At 51.5% G+C, this 19,115-nt stretch overlaps 1 protein-coding gene across 2 annotated transcripts in view; it reads left to right on the top strand.

The window, feature by feature from the left end:
* LOC139263461 (latent-transforming growth factor beta-binding protein 2-like) overlaps positions 1-19,115 on the top strand; it is an 857,891-nt gene that overhangs the window by 26,510 nt on the left and 812,266 nt on the right. The window lies entirely within an intron of this gene.

The following is a 19,115-nucleotide window of genomic DNA, read 5'->3' on the forward strand; positions in this document are numbered from 1 at the left end:
ATTCGATAAGGTGCCACACAAAATGTTACTGCAGAAGATAGAGGTACGCGGAGTCAGAGGAAATGTATTAGCATGGATAGAGAATTGGCTGGCGAACAGAAAGCAGAGAGTCGGGATAAATGGGTCCTTTTCGGGTTGGAAATCGGTGGTTAGTGGTGTGCCACAGGGATCATTGCTGGGACCACAACTGTTTACAATATACATAGATGACCTGGAAGAGGGGACAGAGTGTAGTGTAACAAAATTTGCAGATGACACAAAGATTAGTGGGAAAGTGGGTTGTGTAGAGGACACAGAGAGGCTGCAAAGAGATTTAGATAGGTTAAGCGAATGGGCTAAGATTTGGCAGATGGAATACAATGTCGGAAAGTGTGAGGTCAACCACCTTGGGGAAAAAAAAACAGTAAAAGAGAATATTATTTGAATGGGGAGAAATTACAACATGCTGCGGTGCAGAGGGACCTGAAAAAACATAAACATTAAACCGTGCCACCTGCCCTGGATGACACACCAGACATTTACAAGGCCCTTTTTTTTCTTTTTTGTGTTTTTTTTTTGTGTTTTTCTTTTTTTTTTTGTTTTTTTTTTGGGCACTAAAATCACATTTTTTCCTCCAGTGACCCCTATAAAAGGGGAGGGGGACACTAAAAGCACCGGCAATTAAAACAAATTAAACTTTAAAACATAAAATCAAATTAAAATTTGGTTGCCGGGCGTGACGATGCACTCCAGTCCCTCCAGTGCCCACCTCTCGCGGAAAGCCGCGAGCGTACCGGTGGACACCGCGTGCTCCATCTCCAAGGACACCCTGGCACGGATGTACGCGCGGAAGAGAGGCAGGCAGTCAGGTCGACCTCCCGCTGCCTGGACCGGCTGATGGCACCCTTGGCCGTGCCCAGGAGCAGTCCTACGAGGAGGCCCTCGGACCTACCCGCTCCCCTCCGCACAGGGTGCCCAAAGATCAGGAGAGTGGGACTGAAGTGCAGCCAGAATTTCAGGAGCAGCCCCTTTAAATAATAAAACAGGGGCTGCAACCTCGTGCATTCCATAAAAACATGGAACACGGACTCTTCCAGACCGCAGAAATTGCAGGCGGCCTGGGAGTCCGTGAACCGGCTTAAAAATTTGTTGCACGGCACTGCTCCGTGCACCACCCTCCAGGCCAAGTCCCCGATGAATAATGGGAGGACTCCAGCATAGAGTGCCCTCCATCGGGGACCCCCGGCTCCTCCGGACGGCAAGATGGTACGCCATGGCGTGTCCGGACGGCCGGCGAGGATGGCAAAGTTGAGGGTGTGCAGGAGCATCCCGTACAGGAAACCCCTCCGCGCGGAACTGAAAGGCACGGAGGGGATTTCCTCGAGGCGGCTCAAGTTGTGAGGCGCCGGCTCCCGAGGGAGGTTCCGGGGTTTGGCGCCGATGAGGAATTCCGTCCGGACGGGGGTCAGTTCGGACGGGATCTCCCCACGTGCTTAAGCCTCCTCGATGCACCTAACAGAGTCAGGGCCCAAAGCTGTTTTTAGCAACTCGATGGCTTTGGCCGCGCGGCAGACGTTGGCTGAATTTAGGCGCCGCGCCAGCGTGCCTGGCGCCATCCAGCCCGCTCTTCCGCCATCGAGCAGGTCCCTGACCCTGGTCACCTCACCAGCCACAGCCCTCTCTTCCGACCGCCACATAAAACCTCGGTCGTGGAGGTACGGATTCCCGAGCAGCGGCTCCTGCAGGACAGCCGCCACTCCAGCCGGCAGAGAGCTGCGCTTGATGGAGACTTTGTTCCAGACCCTGATGAGTTCCTTGTAAAAGACAGGCAGCTCCTGGAGGGCGGTCCTGACACCCCCCAAGTTCACAAACAGGAGCTGCATGTCGTAATTGAGGTTGCGCTGCTGGCGGAAGAAATACGTCGCCAGAGCACACCACCTAGGAGGGGGCTCGACGTAAAGGTATCTCTGCAGGGTCTGAAGACGGAAAGTCGCGAGCTGGGCGCTGACGCACACCAACGACTGACCGCCTTCCTCAAGCGGGAGACTCAAGACCGCAGCAGAGACCCAGTGCTTCCTGTTGTTCCAGAAGAAGTCCACCAGCTTCTTCTGTATCTTGGCGACAAACGCAGGGGGAGGGGTCAAAGTGACCAGCCGGTACCACAACATTGCGGCCACCAGCTGGTTTATGACTAGCGCTCGACCCCTGTAGGACAGCACTCGGAGCAGTCCTGTCCAGCGCCCTAGGTGAGCGGCGACCTTGGCCTCCAGCTCCTGCCAGTTCGCCGGCCAGGCTTCCTCGTCGGGGCTAAGGTAGACTCCCAGATAGAGGAGATGGGTCGTGCTCCAGGCAAAAGGCCTGAGCTCCTCCGGCAGGGAGTCCACCCGCCACTGACCCAGCAGGAGTCCGGAACATTTTTCCCAGTTGATTCTGGCGGAGGATGTGGACGAGTAAATCTCCTGGCACTCACGCATCCTCCGCAGGTCAGCGGGATCCTCTACCGCGAGGAGCACGTCATCGGCGTAAGCCGAGAGGACAACCTCCATGCCCAGCCCTTGCAGAGCCAGTCCCGTCAACCTCGTCCGCAGGAGGCGCAGGAAAGGCTCCACGCAAACGGCGTATAACTGGCCGGACATGGGGCATCCCTGGCGCACCCCTCTCCTAAAGCGAAGGGGCGCCATCAAGGACCCGTTAACCTTAATCAGACACTCCGCGGCGGCGTACAAAAGTCGGATCTGGGTGACGAAATGCATCCCGAACCCGAAAGCGCGCAGAGTTCCGAGCAGATAGTCGTGATCCACCCTGTCGAACGCCTTCTCTTGGTCGAGAGATAGGAAGATGACCGACAGACCAGCCTCCTGGGAATGATGGATGAGGTCCCGGACCAGATGGATGTTATCGTGGATTGTCTGGCCCGGGACCGTGTAGGACTGGTCGGGGTGGATCATGTGGTCCAGCACGGTGCCAAGGCGAGCAGACATCGCCCTGGCGAAGATTTTGTAGTCCGTGCTGAGGAGGGAGACCGGGCGCCAGTTCTTAAGGAGGCGGAGATCGCCCTTCTTAGGCAGCAGGACGATGACTGCTCTGCGCCAAGAGAGGGGCATCTCCCCGGTCGCCAGACTTTCCCCCAGGACCCGCGCGTAGTCGCTCCCCAGGACGTCCCAGAACGCCCTGTGGAACTCCACGGTCAGCCCGTCCAGCCCCGGGGATTTTCCCCTCGAGAGCCGGTCGAGGGCACCGGTCAGCTCCGCCAGGCTTAGCGGAGCTTCCAAATATTCACCGCCCTTCCTCGCTGGATGGATCCGGAGAGAACAGAGCCCTGTAATATTCACGGGCCCTGTTGTTGATGCCCTCCGGATCCGAGACGAGAGAGCCGTCGTCGGCCAGCAGCATCAAGAGCTGCTTATGGACACTCTGCCTTTTTTCCAGCGAGTAGAAGAAGGGGGAGCCGCGGTCCAGATCCCGCAGGAACCGGATCCGTGACCTCACGAACGCGCCTCGGGACCCGACGAGCTGCAGGTCCTTCAGCGCGGCCTTCTTCGCTTCGTACACCGTCCGCAGGGCCGGGTCCTGGACGACTTGACCGCGACGGGACTCCAGGTCGAGCACCTCTTTTTCTAGGCGCTCAACTCCGGCCGCCCGCCTCTTGGTCGACCCCCTCGCGTACTCTTGACAGAAGACGCGGACGTGAGCCTTGCCCACGTCCCACCATAGCCTCAAGGTCGGCCCAGAATCGACGGAACGAGTCCTGGAACCGCACGTCCTCCAGCAGCCGGTTGTTAAAGTGCCAGTACGCGGACCCCGTCCTCGCGCGGAGCGAAGCGAGCTCCGCCCACACCAGGTGGTGGTCCGAACACGGCACCGGCCGCATGGAGGCCGCCGGGACGCAGGAAACGTACGCCCGAGACATGTAAAGGCGGTCGACTCTGGACCATCCTACTCCAGGCCTCACCCAAGTAAAGGCGCTGGAGTCGGGGTGGAGATTTCGCCAGACGTCCACCAAGTCGAAGGACCCGACCAGGTCCCTCAACTTCTCCATCGCCGTCATGCACTGCGGGGCACCGGAGCGGTCCCTCGCCTCGAGGATGCAGTTAAAATCCCCCCCGAGGACAATGCAGTCGCCGACGTCGACGGAGCCAAAAAGAGCGGACACTTCTTCGAAGAAGCGCGCCTGCTGTGGGCCGGGCTGAGGGGCGTACACGTTCATGAGATGGAGCGGCACGTCCCCCAGGCGAACCGTTACGTGCAGCAAGCGGCCTGGCATGGGCTCCTCGACCCCCAAGATCTCCGGCTGAAAATGCGGGCCCAGCAAGATGGCCACCCCACTAGAAATGGCGGTGAGGTAGCTCATGCGGACCTCTCCTTGCCATTCCAGGAGCCACGTGGCTTCGTCTCCCGGAACGGTGTGGGTTTCTTGCAGGAAGCACACCGCATATTTCCCCTCCCGCAGGAGCGAAAAATTGTCAAATCTACGACGTGCCCCTCTGCCGCCGTTGATGTTGAGGCTGGCTATGGTTATCTTCATGACAAAAGCATAGTGCAACCTCTACCTTAACCTATTGCGGGGGAGGGAGCGGAGTCTTTTGTTGACCTCCACTCCTTCAACAGCCCAGCGAGGAACTTTTTGAGCCGGCCAGCTCAAGGCCTTGCGCCCTTGATAAGGGCCCGCCCGCGGCCATGGTTTTAGCGGCGACGCGGACGGAAGCGATGAGCAGCCCCGGCTCGGACCATCTTTCCCGGGCCAGATGGGCTCGGTTGCGGCAACCCTGGCTCTGGACCAAAAAGTCCCGGAGATCCTCTACGGGAATGAGGGGGAACTCAGCGGCGGGCACGAGGAGATCCACCGCCTCACTGGCGATGGACTCGAGATCTTCACCCGCGTCCTCCACCGAGTCCCCGTCCTCCTCCGGGAGGTCGCCGCTAGCAGCCGGCCCGTCGACCGCACGAGGTACGGCAAACGGCCCGGCCGCTCCATCCGGCCCTGGCTCTGCCCCGATCCCACCCCCAGGATCGTCGGCAGAGGAGTCCCCACTGGGCTCTTTTAGAATTGGTGCTGGGTCGGGAAGCGACAGCGGAAGGGGTTCCTCCTCCGCCCCAGGAACCGGGAAACAAGGAGAGACACGGCCATAGAAAATCCCCAGGCCCTCCAAGCGCTCCAGCTCCAAAGTAGGGGGTGAGGGTGGGTGTTCCTCCCCCTCCCCGCCGACACCCCCCGGCCCAGCGTGTACAGATTCATTAAAAGTGTTAATACTTTGTATTTCTGCCGAGTCGAGCAAATCCCGGGGGAAGTTGGATATTGGCTGGGCGGGCTCAGGTTCGGCCTTTTCGGCCCCGCCCGCCTCAGTCCCCGGGACGCTCGACCCGGCGGCTACGCATTCTTCCGCTGGCCCCACGCCCCCCACGCCAGGCAGATCTTTCACGCCATCCCTGGGAGGCAGCGGCTGGGCAGCCTCGACTGCCTCACCCTCCCCAGGGACAGATTCCTCGTGCCTACAGCGCAGTTTGGGGGCGCCGGTGGGGGACGCGGGACACGCGGCGGACACCGACTCCTCCGCGGAGGGATGTTGTTCCCCCCCCGCCTCATTGGAGCGGCACCTCCTTTTTTTCCTGGGGGGGCACGGAGACAGGGAGACACCCGTGTCTGCCAAGGCCTCCCGCTCCACTCCCCCCTTTTTCTTATCTTGCCCGCGCCCGAACCCCTCTGCGGTATTAGTCAAGGGCTCGGGCATGGGCTCAGGGCACCCCGCGCTCGCCGGTGATGGGGTTGGGCCGAGCGCGGTGAACAGCTTGTCTGGCGCACTAAGGGGACCCGCCTCTAGGTGTTTCGCCTTCTTCTGCGCCTTCTTTCCGGCCGGACGCTCTCCCTCCCCCCCGCCGGAGGCCGTGAAAACAAAGGCCCCTGACGATGCCCGCGCACCCACAGCTCCCGGCACGCGGACGCTACTAGGGGGAGGGGTGGCGGCGGCGCCAGCCTTGTCCGCCCTCGGTGGTTTGGCGGCTTTGGAGGCGGGGCAGTTCTTGCGAACGTGCCCCACCTCCCTGCAGGCATGGCACCGCACGCCGTCCGATGTCCAAAAGATGCGGTAGGCAATCCCCTCGTGCACCACATTAAAATTGCCCTCTGTCGTCTCTTCCCGCGCCAGCCAGACAAAGAGCTGGCGGCGGAAGGAGAACACATGGTGCAGGCTGTTCTCCCTGAGGCCAAGTGGTATGGGGTTGATCCCCGACCTTACCTCCCCCAGTTGGTGTAGGTGAGGGAGGAGGAGCTCAGCGGGAACAAAGGGCGGGACGTTTGATAGAATGACCCTCTGCGCGGTGGCCTCGAGAGGGTCCACCGGCAGGAACGCCCCGCCCACCGTGAGCCCTTTTTCAATGGCCAGGGACACCGCCCGCTCCGACCCCAGGAAGAACACGGCCTTCCCAGACATCTTGGAGGCTGCGACAATGGCCGAGGGCCGACTACCCCAGCCATCGCCCGCACGCACTCCTCAATGCTCATTGTGGGGTGAGTGTAGCTCTTGACCCCGTGTTTCGTAGTTATAAGTCTGAATGGTGGCAGGGCAGCAGGTGGCGCAGGAGGTGCCGTGGATGTCGACGCCGCCTGCGCATAAGTCCTAGCTGGCCCTGCCACCGGCGTAGATGGGGTCGCCATCACGGGGTCCCTTTAAGGGCTACACCCACCCCAAAGTCACAGGCCTTCATGGTCTTTAAATGACCTCGTTTAATAGACTGAGCAGAGGAGCTCTTAACGTGGCACACCTCTCCCCTAGTTGACAATTGGGGAGGGGGCCTTGCTCCCTCTGCTCAGTTGTCTTAATTGTTTTATATTTTTCCAATCAATTTGGGAGGAAAAGGGCTCTCAGAGAGAGAGGGGAGAGACAGAGAGTAACAGAGAAAGAGAGAGGGGGGTGGGAAGGGGGGAAACTGCGAGGGCAGGTCTCCCCTCGCAGCTGTGGGTGGGTGCAATCCCCAAATGGCAAACAAAAATAGTCTTTGGGGTGGTCTTCGGGTGAGGGGAGAAGATGTCTTCATCTGGTGCAGCTGGAGCCACACAGGCACACACTCCCAACGATGTTTAATTAGGGTGGATTAATTGTTTCTTCAGCCTGGTAGCTCCAGCTATTCCAGGCTAGGCAATGGGGGAGGGGTGCTTCAAAGGTGTGTGGGGCCTAGTTGTAAGCAAGGCCCCCACACACACACACCCCCCGCGATGTTCCAGCCCCCGACTGGTCTTCTTTCCTCCCCCCACCGATACAGCAAAGTCTTTTAGGGACTGCACCAATACACCCACCTGTAGAATGGTAGAGTCTCCCTCCTTCCACACTGGATGTTGTTGTTGGTCTTTCCCCCTCTCTCCAACTCTTTGTAGAAATGGTGAAGTTGTTCAAGTTTTCTGCTTTTTCCTCCTCTCCCTCTGGGTGAAAGTTGGTGGTGAAGCCCCTTCCTTCCTTCCTTCCTTCTCTTCCTGGGCTGATTCACAGGCCCAGCCAGGAGCAAAAGCAGCAGCTCCTTCTCTCACTGCTCACAGCTCCAACTGTTTAGGCCACGCCTCCACTGCTCCACAATTGGCCCAGGTGCAGCAGCTAATCAGGAAGGCGAATGGAATGTTGGCCTTCATTGCGAGAGGGATGGAGTACAAAAGCAGGGAGGTCCTGCTGCAACTGTATAGGGTATTGGTGAGGCCGCACCCAGAGTACTGCGTGCAGTTTTGGTCACCTCACTTAAGGAAGGATATACTAGCTTTGGAGGGGGTACAGAGACGATTCACCAGGCTGATTCCGGAGATGAGGGGGTTACCTTATGATGATAGATTGAGTAGACTGGGTCTTTACTCATTGGAGTTCAGAAGGATGAGGGGTGATCTTATAGAAACATTTAAAATAATGAAAGGGATAGACAAGATAGAGGCAGAGAGGTTGTTTCCACTGGTCGGGGAGACTAGAACTAGGGGGCACAGCCTCAAAATACGGGAGAGCCAATTTAAAACCGAGTTGAGAAGGAATTTCTTCTCCCAGAGGGTTGTGAATCTGTGGAATTCTCTGCCTAAGGAAGCAGTTGAGGCTAGCTCATTGAATATATTCAAGTCACAGATAGATAGATTTTTAACCAATAAGGGAATTAAGGGTTACGGGGAGCGGGCGGGTAAGTGGAGCTGAGTCCACGGCCAGATCAGCCATGATCTTGTTGAATGGCGAAGCAGGCTCGAGGGGCTAGATGGCCTACTCCTGTTCCTAATTCTTATGTTCTTATGTTCTTATGTTCAATCGTCACAAAGTGCTAGATGATTTGCACCGCTCCGCTATTAACTTTTCCAAAACGGTATCTCGCCCTCAACCTCCACGTGATTTTCATGAAGTTGCTGCATTGGTAGATTGATTGCCCATTAATTTCGCCCCAGAAAGTAAACAACAACAACTTGTATTTATAAAGGACCTTTAACGTAGTAAAACATCCCAAGGCGCTTGACAGGAACGTCATCAGAAAAAGATTTGACACCGAGCTACATAAGCAGATATCAGGACAGGTGACAAAAGTTTGGTCAAAGAGTTAGGTTTTAAAGAGTGTTTTAAAGGAAGTTAATCCAGTAGTTAACAGTATAAGTACCCTTTTAATGATATGTTTACTGTTAATGACAGCCAATCAACCTATCTTGCCCAGCAAGTGAACAATTAAAAGTGTGGCATCTCATTCAGTCATGTATTAATTGTTGTTGGAGAATTTAAAATTGTAAAACTTCTAAATTAAACAAAATGAATCCTTACTTTTCCTTTCTGTCTCTTTTTTCTCTCTCTCTTAACCCAATCTTTCTTTTCCTTTATTCCTCTTTTTGAATCTGATTTGATATTGAATTCACCTACTTTCATTCACTCTCCTTCTCAGTCCTTCCTCTGTTTATTTCTCCATTCTTTAATCTCATTGGTCAAGGAGATAGATTGTTTGTCCCGTTGTTAACCAATATCCCAGATGTCTTGTTGCCCTCGTTGTTCCAGCAACGGTGTGCGCAAAATGTTTAAAACCTAAACGTGCACAAATAAGTTTAACTAAGCGTATCAGCTGTAGCTCAGTGGTGAGCAGACTCCAGGGATTTGAGCACATAAATCTAGGCTGACACTCCAGTGCAGTGCTGAGGGAGTGCTGCACTATCGGAGGTGCCGTCTTTCGGATGAGACGTTAAACCGAGGTCCCATCTGCTCTCTCAGGTGGACGTAAAAGATCCCATGACACTATTTTGAATAAGAACAGGGGAGTTATCCCCAGTGTTCTGGCCAATATTTATCCCTCAATCAACATAACAAAACAGATTATCTGGTCATTATCACATTGTTGTTTGTGGGAGCTGGCTGTGTGCAAATTGGCTGCTGCATTTCCAACATTACTACAGTGACTACACTCCAAAAGTACTTCATTGGCTGTAAAGCACTTTGAGACATCCGGTGGTCATGAAAGGCGCTATTTAAATGCAAGGCTTTCTTTCTTTCTAAGAGGGCAGGCTACGAGGTGCCCCATACCAGCAAAACCTGGGCCAATGAAAAAATGATAACTGAATCCAGACAAAAGTGTTTCATTCCTATCACAGACAGAATCAGACTCAGAAGAGTTTGATAGTGCATAAAGAATATTTACTTGGGCAAGGTATTGGCCATCTAGGGCTTTTGGTGCTTGTGGAAACATAGTCTCAGAATGAATCATGCTGTGGAGCTGAATTTGTGGTTCACCACATAGGGCACAATTAGAATTTAAATGGTTAGCTGAAGAATATGATAAAGCTAAAGTGCAAGCGAACATCCCAAATAGAGGCATAGGGCTGGTTTTTCGGTCTTCTGCCACCTCTGCTAGTGCCCCGGAGGGGCAGCAATGGTGGCCGGCCAGCTTCCAGCGCTCCGCCGGGAAATTCGGTGCCGGTTTGGAGGGGGCGCAGAGCATTACCGCTCGGAAGTGGCGAGCTGGTGTGCAATGCCCCCAGTTGCAACACCGGTTCGATTTTTGCCTGCCGCCCGACCTGCAGCGCTCCGCAGAGCGCCCTGCTGAGAACGCCTGTGAAAGCGGGCGGGTAAGTGGAGCTGAGTCCACGGCCAGATCAGCCATGATCTTGTTGAATGGCGGAGCAGGCTCGAGGGGCTAGATGGCCAACTCCTGTTCCTAATTCTTATGTTCTTAAAGCTGGCATTCCGAGCTGTAGCGACCGCAGTGAGGTAAGTAATGTTTTTCTTTTTTTTTTGCGATTTATGTTGTGGTGGCGTGAGTTATGTATTGGGAAAGGTTTTGCTGGTTTTTTCCCCCCAGGCCTCTCTTAGGGATCTCCGAGGCTGGCTGTTTAGCTCACGACTTTCTCTTGCTCAGCCGGCCTAGCGCCCTAAAAGAGGTGTGCAACGCCTCCCTTAGCGCTCCACTCCAAACCTGGGGTTCAGCTGTTGAATTTTGTGGCTAAGGACGCAAACCATTTCCCGGCGCAAACTTTACCTCACCGTCACCATTACTGCCCCGAAATGAACAGAATCGAAAATCCAGCCCTTGGTGTGCAAAAGCAAGGAAGTTAAGCTAAATCTTTATAAAACATTGTTTCGTCCTCAGCTGGAGTATTGTGTCCAATTCTGGGCACCGCATTTTAGGAAGGATGTTAAGGCTTTGGAAAGGGTGCAGAGGAGATTTACTGGAATGGTACCAGGGATGAGGGATTTCAGTTATGTGGAGAAATTAGAGAAGCTGGGATTGTTCTACTTGGAGCAGAGAAGGTTAAAGGGAAATTTAATAGAGGTGTTCAAAATTATGAGGGGTTTTGATCGAGTAAATAGGGAGAAACTGTTTCCACTGGCAGGAGGTTTAGTGACCAGAGTCACAGATTGAAGGTAATTGGCAAAAAGAACCAGAGGGAAGATGAGTGTAACGTAACCAAGTTTGCCGACGACAGAAAGATAGGAAGAAAAGCAATGTGTGAGGAGGATACACAAAATCTGCAAAAGGACATAGACAGGCTAAATGAGTGGGCAAAAATTTGGCAGATGGAATATAATGTTGGAAAGTGTGAGGTCATGCACTTTGTCAGAAAAAAATCAAAGAGCAAGTTATTATTTAAATGGAGAAAGATTGCAAAGTGCTGCAGTACAGCGGGACCTAGGGGTACTTGTGCATGAAGCACAAAAGGTTAGTATGCAGGTACACCAAGTGATCAGGAAGGCCAATGGAATCTCAACCTTTATTGCAAAGGGGATGGAGTATAAAAGCAGGGAAGTCTTGCTACAGTTATACAGGGCATTGGTGAGGCCACACCTGGAATACTGCATGCAGTTTTGGTTTCTATATTTATGAAAGGATGTTTGGAGGCAGTTCAGAGAAGGTTCACAAAGTTGATTCCAGAGATGAGGGGGTTGACTTATGAGGAAAGGTTGAGTAGGTTGGGCCTCTACTCACTGGAATTCAGAAGAATAAGAGGTGATCTTATCGAAATGTATAAGATTATGAGGGGGCTTGACAAGGTAGATGCAGAGAGGATGTTTCCACTGATAGGGGAGAATAGAGGGCATAATCTTAGAATAAGGGGCTGCCCATTTAAAACTGAGATGAGGAGAAATTTCTTCTCTCAGTAGGTTGTGGATCTGTGGAATTTGCTGCCTCAGAGAGCTGTTGAAGCTGGGACATTGAACAAATTTAAGACAGAAGTAGACAGTTTCTTAAACGATAAGGGAATAAGGGGTAATTGAGAGCGGGCAAGGAAGTGGACCTGAGTCCATGATCGGATCAGCCATGATCGTATTAAATGGTGGAGCAGGCTCAAGGGGCAGTATGGCCTACTCCTGCTCCTATTTCTTATGTTCTTATTATGTTCTAAGTTTTAGATGCCGTTGTTATGATCTGGAATGCACTGCCCGAAAGGCTGGTGGAACTAGATTAATAGTAACTTTCAAAAGCGAAGTTGTAGGAATATGGAAAAGACAAGGGGAGTGGGACTATTTGAATAGCTCTTTCAAAGAATCAGCACAGGCACAATGTATTGAATGGCCTCCTTCTGTGCTGTATGATTCAATGATTCTATATATTACTATGATTAATAATCTGGCTGAATTTTACAGATCAATGGTGTGTCTGAATTGGAATAAAAGTATCCAGCTGTTGAAAAGCAGTTATCAATTCAGAAAACTATTCGATTCAATTTTAGGTTCCATAGATTAGAATCACAGAATCATATAATGGCTATAGCACAGAAGGAGGCCCATCAAGCCCGTGCCGGCTCTCTGCAAGAGCACTTCAGCTAGTCCCACTCCACCGCCCTTTCCCTGTAGCCCTGCCAATTATTTCCTTCAGGTACTTATCCAATTCCCTTTTGAAAGCCACGATTGGTTCGGGTACTTATCCAATTCCCTTTTGAAAGCCACGATTGAGTCTGCCTCCATCACCCTCTCAGGCAGTGCTTTCCAGATCCTAACCACTGGCTGCGTAAAAATAAGTTTTTCCTCCTGTCGTCTTTGGTTTTTCTGCCAATCATCTTAAATTTGTGTTCTCGATCCTTCTGCCAATGGGAACAGTTTCTCTCTATCTACTTTATCTAAACCATTCATGATTTTGAATACCTCTTTCAAATCTCTTTTCAATCTTCTCTGCCCTAAGGAGAACATCCTCAGCTTCTCCAGTCGATCCATGTAACTGAAGTCCCTCATTCCTGGAATTATTCTTGTAAATCTTTTCTGCACCCTCTCTAAGGCCTTCACATCCTTCCTAATGTGCGGTGCCCATAATTGGACATAATACTCTCGTTGAGGCCGAACCAGTGTTTCATCAAGATTCATCGTAACTTCCTTGCTTTTGTACTCTATAACTTCATGAAGCCCAGTATCCCGTATTCTTTTTAACTGCTTTCTCAACCTGCCCTGCCACTTTCAACGATTTGTGCACATATACCCTTAGGTCTCTCTGTTCATTCACCCCCTTTAGGATTGTACCCTTTAGTGTATGTTGCCGCTCCTCATTCTCCCTACCATTATGTATCACTTTGCACTTTTCTGAATTAAGTTACATCTGCCACGTGTCTGCCCATTTCACCAGCCTGTCTATGTCATCCTCCTCACTGTTCACTATACTTCAAAGGTTTGTGGCATCTGCAAATTTTGAAATTGTGCCCTGTACACCCAAGTCCAAGTCTTTCTGGGGAACTGGGGAAGACCACTGTATACCTTCCTCCAGTCCGAAAAACAACTGTTCACCAATACTCTCTGCTTCCTGTCACTTAGCCAATTTCATATCCATGCTGCCACTGTCTCTTTTATTCCATGGGCTTCAAATTTGCAGGAAAGCCTATTATGTGGCTCTTTATTAAATGCCTTTTGGAAGTCCATACACATGTCAACCGTATCGCCCTCATCAACCCTCTCTGTTACCTCATCAAAAAACTTGATCAAGTTAGTTAAACATGATTTGCCTTTAACAAATCCGTGCTTGTGTTCCTTAATTAATCCATACTTGTCCAAGTGACTGTTAACTTTGTCCCTGATCATTATTTCCAAAAGCTTCCCCACGACCGAGGTTAAACTGACTGGTCTGTAGTTGCTGGGTTTATCCTTAATGATCTTAGGTAATATTCACTGGAGCTTTTAAAATGTTTTTCCATAGAATTCAGCCCCAGTCAGTTTCTCTGATTTATGCAGATATCCGTGTTCTGTAGTGCAGCTCGGAGGTTATATGCTGCTGCATGAAATCACAGAGGAGCGTAGCCCTGCCAAAGTACTGACACGGCCCTCATCAAAGTCACAAATTACATTCTATGACCATGGTAAACTATCCCTCCTCATCCTTCTCATTCTGTCTGCAGCCTTCGACACAGTTGAGCACACCATCCCCCACCGTCTTTCCTCCGTTGTCTAATTGGGCGAGACTGCACTCCCCTAGTTCCCTTCTTATCTATCGAATCATAGCTCGAGAACCACCTGCAGTGGCTTCTCTTCCCGTTCCCACACCGTTACCTCTAGGGTCCCCCTAGGATCTATCCTTGGCCCCCTTCTATTTCTCATCTTTATATTCCGTAAACACATCAGGTTCCACATGAACAGGGACAACAGTCACCGTCATCTCTCTTGACCCTTCCACTGTCTCTGAGTTGCCCGACACTCAGTACTGGATGAGCAGAAATTTCCGCCAACTAAATATCAGGGAGACTGAAGCCAAACGTCTTCAGTCCCCGCCACAAACCCCATTCCCTGACCACCATTTCCATCCCTCTCCCTGGCAACAGTCTGACACTGAGCCAGACTGTTTGCAACCTTGCTTTCGTATTTGATCCTGAGATGAGCTTCTGACCACATCTCCTCTCCGTCACCAAGACCGCCTACTTCCACCTCTGTAAAATTGCCCGACTCCGCCCCTGCCTCCGGAGCTCAGGTCGAATATCAGCCTCGATCTTGTTGAATGGCAGAGCAGACTCGAAGGGCTGTATGGCCTGCTCCTGCTCCTAATTCCTATGTTCTCATATTCTTAGCTGCTGCTGGAACCCTCATCCATGCTTTTGTTACCCCGAGACTTGACGATTCCTATGCTATCCTGGCCCGCCTCCCATCTTCCACCCTACATAAACTTATGCTCATCCTGTATCTTAACTCGCACCATGTCTCGTTCACCCATTTCCCATGTGCTCGCTGACCCACACTGTCTCCTGGTTCGACAAAGCCTCAATTTTAAAATTCTCATCCTTGTTTTTAAATCTCTCCATGGCCTCGCCCCTCCCTATCTCTGTAACCTCCTCCAGCCCTACAAGCCTTCGAGATCTCTGGGCTCCTCCAATTCTGGCATCTTGCACATTCCCGATTTTAATCACTCCATCATTGGCAGCCGTGCTTGCAGCTGCCTTGGCCCTAAGTTCTGTTATTCTCTCCCTAAACCTTTCCATCTCTCTATCTCTCTCTGCTCCTTAATACCTACCTCTTTGGCCAAGCTTTCAGTCACCTTTCCTGATTTTTCCTTCTGTGGCTTGGTGTCAAAAATATTAATTGATGACGCTCTTGTTAAGCGATTTGGGACGTTTTGCTACATCAAAGGCACTATATAAATGCAAGGTGTTGTTGTTCTCTAAATACAGATTATTTTAAAAAAAAGTTAAACTTTACAAAATAATCAAGAGTCAAGAGAGGGGTTTATTATCCTACCCACAAGGCAGAAACTGGGCGGGTGCACAATAAAAATGATGAGGTAACTTAACCACAATGTAGGGCGTGTTTGTTTGACATTCTCCCTTGATTCTTTGACCTCGGGACTTATAGGGGAAAAGGACAACACGTGGCACAAAATTTAGGCTTAACCCAGTGTCAGTTTTATTATGCAGAAAAACTAACTAAAACTACAGGACCAGACTTCTGAGAGAAATCGACTGAAGACATACAATCACCCTTCCTGGTTGTAGCTATTGTAAGTTTATGGTTGTTAGTTCCGTGACCGGTTGGTTATTCTTCTGGCCATTCCCTGCAGTGCTGCTCCTTCCATGTACGTTCCATACCTCGCTTCGGGAGCACACTTCTGTTTCCCTGCCCAACGATGATGAACGACTGGTGGTGGGTGGACGTGTACCTGCACATGTATCCTTCGACTATGTCTGATGACTTCTGCTCCTGAGCTGCTTCTAGCTTGCATATTTATATCCACGTTAAGACTGATCTCCCGCCACTGCGGTTTCTGATAATGTGTTTGCATTATGATAATGTGTTTTGTGATGATGCTGGTTGATTGACTGCAGTAATGGACTCGACTGTTCCCAGTTTGCACACGGAGTCTGTGAGGCTTAAAATGAAACCCGGTCTTAACACATTGTTCCCCACAAATGTGCACCTGGGTTGATTCCTTTGTTGTCCGGTTATCTTGCAGACTTGGCATCTCCAGTGAGTTTGTTTTCCTCCCCCCCGGCCAATCAAATTCAGGGCCACATCAGTTAACTTCGGAAAATGCAACAATTCTATTGTTGTTATGCATAAAGTGAGTCTGGTCCCTGACCACAGAGTGTCCTTAACTGGGGGAGTCATTGTTGTGTACCTGTAAAGCATGCACTCCCATGTACCGCCACCAGGGAGCTCATCCCCTGAAGTCCCAAGGGATCCCAACATCCCTTGGGAGCACTGTATATAAGTCGGCCTCTAAGGCCTGTTCCTCACTCTGGAGTGTCTCATTAAAGACTGAGGTCACTGTTACTTTAACCTCCCTGGATGCAGCCTTATCCGTGTTAGGAACACAATAACTGGCGATGAGAATACGAATCCAACGCAAAGATGCAGCAAATTGTGGGCATCCTGGAGAAATTCTCGGAGGGTGAGAACTGGGAAGCTTATGTCGAACGGCTAGACCAGTACTTTGTAGCCAATGAGCTGGACGGAGAAGGAAGCGCTGCAAAAAGGAGAGCGGTCCTCCTCACAGTTTGCAGGGCACCGACCTACAGCCTCATGAAGAATCTTCTGGCTCCAGTGAAACCCACAGATAAGTCGTATGAGGAGCTGTGTACACTGGTTCGGGAGCATCTTAACCCGAGGCAGAGCGTGCTGATGGCGAGGTATCGGTTCTACACGTGCCAGCGATCTGGTCAGGAAGTGGCGAGCTACGTCGCCAAGCTAAGGCGACTTGCAGGACAATGTGAGTTTGATGGCTACCTGGAGCAAATGCTCAGAGACTTTTTTGGACTGGGCATTGGCCACGAGACCATCCGATGAAAACTTTTGACTGTAGAGACACCGACCCGCAGTAAGGCCATTGCGATAGCACAGGCGTTTATGTCCACCAGTGATAACACCAAACAAATCTTTCAGCACACAAGTGTTAGCAATGTTCATAGATTAACTGGAACTGTGTTTGCGAGCAGAAATGTACAGAGCAGAACCCACGAGTCTGCAACTGCCAGCAGGCCTCAGGTGACCCAGATGACTGAGTCCCCAACACAGGATGAATGCAAGGCAATTCACACATTGTTGGCATTGTGGAGGTTTCCATTCAGCCTATTCATGCCGCTTCAAAGGGTATGTTTGCAAGAGCTGTGGAACAATGGGGCACCTCCAACGAGCTTGCAAACAAGCTTCAAACTCTGCAAAAGCTGCTAACCACCATGTGGCAGAGGAAGATCGGTCCATGGTGGATCAAAGCAATTTCGAGCCTCAGAGAGAAGAGGCAGATGCTGAAGTACACGGGGTGCACACATTTTCGATGAAATGTCCACCTATAATGCTAAACGTAAAATTGAATGGCTTACCCGTAGCCATGGAACTGGACACTGGCGCTAGCCAATCCATCATGAGTAAAAAGATGTTTGAGAGACTGTGGTGCAACAAGGCACTCAGACCAGCCCTGAGCCCCATCGACACGAAACTGAGAATGTACACCAAAGAGCTGATCACTGTCCTGGGCAGCGCCATGGTCAAGGTCACCTACGAGGGCACAGTGCACGAACTGCCACTCTGGATTGTCCCGGGCAATGGCCCCACACTGCTTGGAAGGAGCTGGCTGGGCAAAATCCGCTGGAACTGGGATGACATCCGAGCGCTATCACATGTCGATGAGGCCTCATGTACCCATGTTCTCAACAAATTTCCTTCTCTTTTTGAGCCAGGCACTGGAAACTTTTCTGGGGCGAAGGTGCGGATCCACTTGGTTCCAGAGGCACGACCCATTCACCACAAGGCGTGAGCGGAACCTCACATGATGAGGGAGAGAGTGAAAATTGAGCTGGACAGGCTGCAACGTGAGGGCATCATCTCCCCAGTGGAATTCAGTGAGTGGGCCAGCCCGATTGTTCCAGTACTCAAAAGTGATGGCACGGTCAGGATTTGCGGTGATTATAAAGTAACTATTAATCGTTTCTCACTACAGGACCAATACCCGCTACCTAAGGCAGACGACCTATTTGCGACGCTGGCAGGAGGCAAGACATTCAGCAAGCTCAACCTGACTTCGGTCTACATGACGCAGGAGCTGGAAGAGTCTTTGAAGGGCCTCACCTTCATCAACATGCACAAGGGACTGTTCATCTACAACAGATGCCCGTTTGGAAATCGGTCGACTGCAGCGATCTTCCAGAGAAACATGGAGAGCCTACTCAAGTCGGTACCACACACGGTGGTCTTTCACGACGACATATTGGTCACGGGTCAGGACACCGCCGAGCACCTACAAAACCTGGAGGAGGTCCTCCAGCGAATGGATCGCGTAGGGCTGCGGCTGAAGTGGTCGAAATGCATCTTCATGGCAACAGAAGTGGAGCTTTTGGGGAAAAAGATCGTGGCGGACGGCATTTGGCCCACAGACGCCGAGACAGAGGCTATCAGGAATGCGCCCAGGCCAGAGAACGTCACGGAGCTGCGGTCGTTCCTGGGACTCCTCAACTATTTTGGTAACTTCCTACCGGGGTTAAGCACCCTTTTAGAGCCCCAACATGTGTTATTGCGCAAAGGTGAGAACTGGGTATGGGGAAGAAACCAAGTAATTGCTTTTGAGAAAGCCAGAAACATTTTATGCTCCAACAAGCTGCTTGTATTGTATAACCCATGTAGACTTGTGCTAGCATGTGACGCGTCGTCGTATGGAGTCGGGTGTGTATTACAACAAGCTAACGTTGTGGGGAAGTTGCAAACTGTTGCCTATGCTTCCAGAAGCTTGTCTAAGGCCGAGAGGGCCTACAGCATGATTGAAAAAGAGGCATTAGCGTGTGTGTTCGGGGTAAAGAAAATGCATCAGTACCTGTTTGGCCTCAAATTTGAGCTGGAAACCGATCACAAGCCCCTCACATCCCTGTTCGCCGAAAACAAGGGGATAAATACCAATGCCTCAGCCCGCATACAAAGGTGGGCACTCGCACTATCAGCGTATAACTATACCATCCGCCACAGGCTAGGCACCAAGAACTGTGCGGATGCTCTCAGTCAGCTACCATTGCCCACCATGGGACCATGGGGGTGGAAATGGCGCAGCCTACAAACTTGTTGATGGTGGCGCAGCCCGCAGATTTGTTGATGGTCATGGAAGCGTTTGAAAATAATAAATCACCTGTCACGGCTCGCTAGATTAGGACTTGGACCAGCCAAGATCTTCTGCTGTTCCTGGTAAAAAACTGTGTACTGTATGGGAGCTGGGCCAGCATCCCCGTTGAAATGCAAGAGCCAATCAAGCTGTTCCAGCGGCGAAAG

The sequence above is a fragment of the Pristiophorus japonicus genome, chromosome 4, assembly GCF_044704955.1.
Source record: "Pristiophorus japonicus isolate sPriJap1 chromosome 4, sPriJap1.hap1, whole genome shotgun sequence".
In the NCBI taxonomy this organism is placed as follows: domain Eukaryota; kingdom Metazoa; phylum Chordata; class Chondrichthyes; family Pristiophoridae; genus Pristiophorus; species Pristiophorus japonicus.